Source organism: Urocampus carinirostris, chromosome 12, assembly GCF_059441175.1.
Source record: "Urocampus carinirostris isolate Australia breed hairy pipefish chromosome 12, RoL_Ucar_1.0, whole genome shotgun sequence".
Lineage (NCBI taxonomy): Eukaryota > Metazoa > Chordata > Actinopteri > Syngnathiformes > Syngnathidae > Urocampus > Urocampus carinirostris.
In genome coordinates, this window is record NC_142360.1 from 4,871,910 (window position 1) to 4,879,614 (window position 7,705).

The 7,705-nt window shown below is 39.5% G+C and overlaps 1 long non-coding RNA gene across 4 annotated transcripts in view; it reads right to left on the minus strand.

The window, feature by feature from the left end:
- LOC148354713 (uncharacterized) overlaps nucleotides 1-7,705 on the minus strand; it is a 71,004-nt gene that overhangs the window by 42,292 nt on the left and 21,007 nt on the right. For all 4 annotated transcript variants that reach the window (XR_015852243.1, XR_015852244.1, XR_015852241.1 and 1 more), the window contains exon 2: nucleotides 7,070-7,185. This is a non-coding gene — a long non-coding RNA (uncharacterized LOC148354713). The remainder of the gene's footprint in view (nucleotides 1-7,069; nucleotides 7,186-7,705) is intronic.

The window sequence follows — 7,705 nt, forward strand, 5'->3', positions numbered from 1 at the left end:
GGATCACAGTCCGAATCCGAGAGCAACTTGCTTCCCGCGTCCAGTGAACACCGGATCATGGGCAAAGCCCTCCCTCTTTCTTTCAATAAAACTTGTGGTAAACGTCACGCAATCGGGTCCTGTTTGCATTCTGGTCCTGACAATTCCCCCTTTTAAAAAAAAATAAATAATAATTTGGTGGTTAAAGCTAACACTGAAACCGCCTTATTTTTCCTTCCTAGCTTTCCGCTCAACCCTCAGAACTTCTAAGTCGTGGTAGCCTGCTACTCTGAATTTGCAACTATCAATTTAGATTTATGCCTTTTATATTTATAGGATTTCAGCCGACAAAAGTGCAAACCGTTCGCTGGTTGTGAATATCGCGCATCATAAAATCCTTCCTCCCATGCAGCAAACGGACTTTAATTTATGTTAACATACGCCGCCACCACTCTGCACGCACACCCACAAAGTGCATTCATTTCCAGAGATTTATATCCTATCAAGAAGCATAAAGCAAAGGCTGTAATTTAAATCAACTTTTAAGAACAGCCCAGTGAGCCGGGTGATGCATACAAAAACCGCTGAGATTTTCTCAGCGGGCTGTTAAAAGCAGATTCAGGACACCGTGACAATATTCACAACCAGCGCGCTTAAATGTACCAAGGAGCGCTTGATTTGTGGTGCATTCCAATCTGAATAGTGTATTACAAAGCAGGCACGCATGACACCCGGTCACCGCTGCACATTTTTTGTGGAAGGCCCTCCTCAAAGGTCACATAATGTGCAGAATATCTCCGAGATAACCTCAGGAGGAGTTCTGTCACAATCCTGGAGGCGTGTAGGGAAGGGAAGTGGTGGTGTGGCATTTGTGTGTTTTGGTATGTTTTGTAGTGGAGAACCTGAAAGGACTCCATCTCCCTTGGCCAACACGCCATGACGGTGTGGAGCAGAGCACTCCGAATTGGTTTCTCTGGGGCTGCTGAGTGCTGGAGAGCTGATTTTGAACGAGGCAGGAGGAGAAGGGAGGAACGAGGGACGGGAGGATGGACGGAATACGGGAGAGTGCACGGGGGATTGCAAGAACAGCAACTCTGAAAGACGGAAGATGGAAATTGGGAGACGGTAGCAGAGGAATAGGGAGGAGGAAAATGTATGGGAAAGAAGAAAAAAGGACGCAAAGAAACATCTAAGGCTAGGATGCTGTGATAGTTAGGTCTCAAGAACAGCCCAAGTGTATGTTTTTACCGAAAAATAGGTCAAAGTTTGGGTGTGTGTTATACATGGGGTTTCATTGTATTATTTTGTATTATTTGTGCAACGCTTGATTAATCGAAAAATATCGTTGACCACAATTGCAAAACATTGGATGCAACAGGAATCGAACCCGGGTCCCGGCAGTGAGAGCACCCAATCCTATACACTAGATATAGTTATTAGATTATCTCATATTATCACACTATTTCTTTTCACAGAACTGAAGACAAATGTTAGAAGATTGAGAAAACAGAAATTCGTCCTGAAGGATATAAGTGAATGCAAAAAAAAGCAAATCGAGGGAAAAAAAACTCTTTGGTGTATCTGATGATGAATCAGACTTTGAAGAACATTTAAAAAAAACACATTGTTTTACCTTGTCAATAAATGATTTAGATCATGTTTGTTACTTACAATGCCAAAATGGAGCTGAGAGAAAGTGAAAAAAAAAAATTAAACAAATTTTCAATAAATAAAATTTGGGGGGAGCGTTATACACAAATAAATCCGATAAGTATGGAGTAAGAGGCTGATTTAAAAATTCAGGGATGCAAGAAAAGAAGAGTATACTTTATTTAAACTTAAAGAAAAAAATGGTGAGAAAATAATTAAATATTCATTCAAACATGTTTTTGTTCTCCATGCATTCTATTAAGAATCTAGTTCTGTAGTGACTATGGAACACCTGCAAAGAAGATTACTTATATTACGGTGGTTGGGTTATTTTTTTCCTACAATTCTACACTGTTGTTCACTATCCCATCTTTTATTTTGCACGGTTGATTAATATTTTGACAATTATTGAGAGCTAGTGCACATTTTTTTTCTATGAAATTGTAATAAAGCCAGAGACTGTGTGCCATATCAATATGAATATATTTATATCTACCCTGGTCATATCCCTTAAGAAGGGTGACCGACACCAAGACAAACACATACAAAAAAAAAAAGAAAATAAAGAGGGAAAAAGGAGCATAAAAAACACACCAGCATTTTTGGACCATGGCCAACTCAAATGCCCAAACACCCAAACAAGTTAGGCACCTCGGCACCCAAGTCGGTCATGCTTTCGTCCCTCCAGATGAAACAGGACACAAGAAAGCGGCCATGTCATTTGGGTCAGTGTGACACAACACACTCTTCTGTTCAACAGCAGGGCCCGACAGCTTTCACTGGTTTACCCCTGCCGCATCATACAGGTGCCCTGCCCATCCCTTAGAACGCGTTTAAACATCCCACTATCCTTTTACAACACGTCTCCACTCATTCCTATCACCAACAAGAGCTCTAGCTTCCACTAGATTTAAACCTCTTTCCTGCAGTGCACTCATAACATTCATAACACACAATATAAATATACCACTTAAAATGCGTCTTCCTCCTGCAGTTACTTATCTGTAAGATTTGTGCTGAACAATGGTTTCAAAACAAGATATAAGACAAGCTCTCGTAAAAAAATACCGCAAATGAAGATACAGACGTATTTACTTTCAGTGCCGAGGGCGCTGAGCGAGGAGAAGGAGTGTGAGCACCCTGTGTATAGCTCCGTCCATTCCTGCCATTCACCCAACCAAATTGCTCTAGGTGCTTTTCTAGACCTTCTGGGTGTTTAAAGTTTGTTATGTGGCTTTTCATTAAAAAGTGTCTCAACAATGAACATAGATTGTTTAATGAGCTTCCATATAGTAATGGATTATTTAGCGATTAACAGCCAAAATGGGGTCTGTTGTTGTGACACTTTGACTGTAAACTGTTGTTAAAATTTTGTCCTATACATGCTGGACTGAACCTTTTAAGCAGCCAGTATTATCTCGGCTTCGCATGAACAACAAACGGCTCCAAATGTAACTATGCATAAAGTAATTACGCAGGTTTTATCTCCGAGCCATATAGACTCATGAAAATAGGAATATATGGCTTGAAAGCCATAGCTTCTGACCCATGGTCTATAGAGCGAGCGTTCGGTAGTCCGAAACAACGAAAGTCTAGCCACGGGCGGTGGATCTCCTCTGATCTCGGCGTGGCTGTTTCCCCCAGAGGAGCTCAAGGGGGTTCATCCAGAACTAGGTCGACGTCACGCAACATCATCTCGACCCCCCGGAGGGAAGTCAAATCAAATCGTTTCACTTTCTACCCCGATGATGAACATCTCCTCTTCCTCTTCTCGCTCCGTTTCCATTACACCTTTCAGTTTGACGTTAAAATACGTCCAACATTTAAATTGGGTAATTGGACTTATGTCTTCTCTTTTGTAGTTTTTATCTTCAGCTATATATGGGTTAGTATGTTAGCCAGGACGTTACCCAAGATATGAGATGTTTGGATAGCATTAAAGTGTCATGATTACTGATGTGACTCAGCTGTGCCCGCTCCTTTGGCGCCAACTGCCGCAGGTTCTGATTGGCTCCTGATCAGTATTTGAACTCAGTTCTGTCAATCGCTTTTTGTCAGTCCATCTGCAAACCTCAGTGAACACTGAGCAAACCTCTTTTGACCCTAACTCCCACCTGTCCCGTTTTTTGCTCCCATCTGTCCCCAGCTTCGACCCGTCTGTGATCCTGACCACGTTTGCTCTCCCGTCCCGGCTTTCGACCTCTTTTTGTCCCCAACTACATCTTCTCCCCTATTCTGGCTCATGACTCGCTTCCGACCCGACCCACTTTTTCCGTCCCTGACACCGCCACCGCTCGCCACAGAAGATCCACTTCCGCGTTCGGAGCAAAATCTGAGTATCAGAACGACTTGCTTCCCGCGTGCAGCCAACACCGGATATATATATATATATATATATATATATATATATATATATATATATAAAATGTATTTTCCGCACTATAGGGCGCACCGGGTTATAGGGCGTACCCCCAAAAAATAGTTTTTGGTCCTATATCTTCCATACATAAGGCGCACCGGATTATAAGGCGCTACAATGGGAATGTCGACAAAACAGTCATATAGTTCAGTCAAACTTATTACCCCCTTAACATTCCCAAAGCTTGCAAAGAAGCAAATAAGTGTCGTAGACACGTGCGGATGCGGTGTCCGTATGATGTCACTCAAATGCATCGTTCCAAATATCATTCGGAAGGTTAAAGTCTTGGGATTCAAGAAATGCCAAACATTACTTAGTTTCTATTTTCTTTTTCGCTCGCAACTTTACTGTGCATATGACAATAAACACTTGGAATTGAGTTTAATTTAAAAAAAAGACCCATCACAGCAACATCCAGATAACTCTGAAACAAGATATTGGGAAAATATATAGCCGCAGTAGCTCACCGAAGTCGTTGCGTTCAATAATAATGTGCAACCATGGTCATCTTATATCCATGAGTGTAGTAAATCCAGGAGAGTAAAATATTTACAAATACATAATGGTAAAACATGTTTCCTCTATGCCGTAGACAACCAAACTTGCTATTCACATTCATCTTTTTCGGCCAATTGCAGGCTTTGTTTTGCCCCTTTAGCCAATGCGAGCCTGTAAATGATAAAAAAGGATCCGCCCCCTTTACCTCCAAATAACTTTAGCCAACAGTGATCGATTCAACTGATGATTGACACATTGGTTAGCCAATGAAACGCCGATATATAAATCCCAGCATACACCGCGGACTACTTCGCGTTCGGGGGAAAATCTAGTCGGCGGCTGCTTGCATTAGTTGCAAGACTTTGCGACTCAATATTGATCATTATATAAGGCGCACTGTATTATAAGGCGCATGGTTTTGGATATCATTTTTATTTCGCTAAAAGAAAATATCTATATCATTGTTTAGATCTTTGGTTAAAATTGTTAATTTTGCTAAGAAAAAAGGCTTAAAATAGATATAAATAGAATCATATTCAAAATGCGACATTTTTCAGATTTTTGGGGGAAAAAAATACCAAACAAAATGAGCTGCACTCTCAAATGTTTCTTCTTTTAAGTTTAAAAAATATATATGTTGCACATAAAAATTTAAAATAAATTGTTAACCAAAAATAGTCATTATAAATTTACTAAGAAAAAGGAAAAATATAATCGAACAAATAGATTCATTTGTAAATTGAGAAAAATCGGAAAAAGAGAAAAATTATGGAGGGGAGAAAAATGATCATTTTTTTACAGATGTTACTGCTTTTTTCGTGGTATTTTAATTGTATTTTACAAAAATAAATAATTATCAAAAAAAAAATTGTCCTCTAGAGGAAAAAAAATTGCAAAATTGTAAACACACCAATAACATTTCATCAAGTAATCTTGGGAAAAAAAGCTAAATCAATGCCGTAAATATTTCACAACTCTGGATAACCTAAATGCAATTTCTTACTCTTCAACCACCAAGGAGACTTCTCAAGTCTCCTTAAATGGATCCAAACACTAGGATGACTGAAAACGATTCACCTTGTGTCTTCATATCACATCAAGCAAGAGCTTAAAGACTAAGATGGCACAACTAAGCACGGCGCATTTAAAGTATGACCTTGACACATATTTCATACAATGGGACCTTTTAAGTGTCTTTTTCTAAGTTGGAAAAAAATATCTCGCAGAAAAAAAGGCTTAAGATCATATCAGACCTCACTGGAGCATAGAAGTGAGCTTCAAAGAGTAACTTTTTTTGGGCATTTATAGTGGATTATTGCTTTTTGCTTTATAGTTTTATGTGCTAAACTTATTTCAAAGTCACTGTTGGCTTCGGAACAATGTGCGTCCAGTTTTCAATGTCTCAAAGTGCATTTGGATTGATGAAAGGCCAGTTCAGGTTGTAATCTTCAACAAACATCTAGGACCTGAGGGGTGCACCCATCCTAAACAATAAGACAAGTCAAGTCATGTTTATTTGTGATGCCCTTAATCACAAAGAGTCTCACAGGGCTGCACAGACCACAGATTACACCACGTACTTATTATTACTGAACTGAAACCTACATAGGGGCAAGGAAAAACTCAAAAACCTCAATATGAGGAAAATGAAGAAACAGTCGACTTCTTGGTGAAGGCATTCCTACTTTATTTTTTCGCATTACGATGTTGGATAAGATGCTTCTTTGGCCCCACTTAACAGCATTTTCCTCACTACAGGACACCAACACTAATTTATTTTGGGTTCCCAAAAGCGTAGAAAATTCAAACTTTGCGCAGTTTGTGTGGATGTCTTAAAATCAGTTTTCATTTGTATCTGCCATCTCCTCTCCCCTCTGCATCCATCCACTAACTCCACAGTACCAGCTCAAGACATGTTACGCCAAAGGTAAATACAATTTCATGTTCATTTACTTGGGTATTTATTTATAATGTTATGTCATCATATGTACAGTAACAACCGTTACGATACAACGTTATCACGACAACCCTGTATGTAACATCCCACATGCTGACATTGTTGTGTAAATACCATGTAAATTATAACTATAGCCTTATTCCCCTTGTTTTATAACATTATCTTCTCTGTTCCTTTATCTTCTTGCTCATACCCTCACTATGTGTAAAACTGGAGTGTCATGCCCAATTTCGTTGTCACAATATGTTAGCCCATTTGTAACAATGACAATAAAGGTATATTCTATTCTATTCTATTCTTCTATTCTTTATGTACATTCAATATAAGAACTACTTACTTTATACTATTTTGTTACTAATGTTTATTTTGAAGCTACATATTTAATGTTTTTACCTGCGTTTGCAAGTGTTTGGAACACATTCACCATAGGGTTCCATCCCCGCCATCTGATAATTTCACCTTCCACCTTAAGAAGGGTTGATTTTGTATCCTGAGGGTCGACTGTAACTTAGAAATTCTACCCATAATGCTCCAAATCAACAGTGCAGACATGCATGTCGTCTTACCTGCAATGTGAAGGAGTCTTCATGAAGAGGAAAGTCGGTGAGTTTGTAAATGGAGCTTGTAGGATCACATGCAGGCCTGTTCATCGGGGTTGTGCTGTGTCACTTAGAGAAAATACCTGAAATAATAAGAATACAGGAACAAAAATAATTACATTTAGCATATATTTATACATACTGTATGTTACTGTAATCCCTCATTTATCCCAGTCAATAAGGACCAAAACCCCTGTGAAACTATGTGATAAAAGTAGCCCCTTTCCTCATTTGTAACATGCACTCTGCCAATCCCTGCTTACAGCAATAAGGGATAATGGAATATAGCCAAAACCGTGCACTTGCTTTTAGAAGGGCCACAATGACACGCTTCAGCAGCCTGAACTGGGAAAAAAGGGCTCTGCCAACCCTTGCACTCAACAGTAGTCGACCAGAGATAATGGTCAAAACCATGCTTTTTTTTTTTTGGTGGACAAAATGAAAATTGGAGATAATGGATCGTGGCCGTACCAGTGCACTTCACTTTAGGTGGAAATAACGGCTAAAAAGAGCCACCAGGTAGAAAAAATGTCCTCTACTGGCCCCTGCTGGCAGCTATATGCGATCAGGGATAATGGATTATGGAACATATTTCAACCCGCA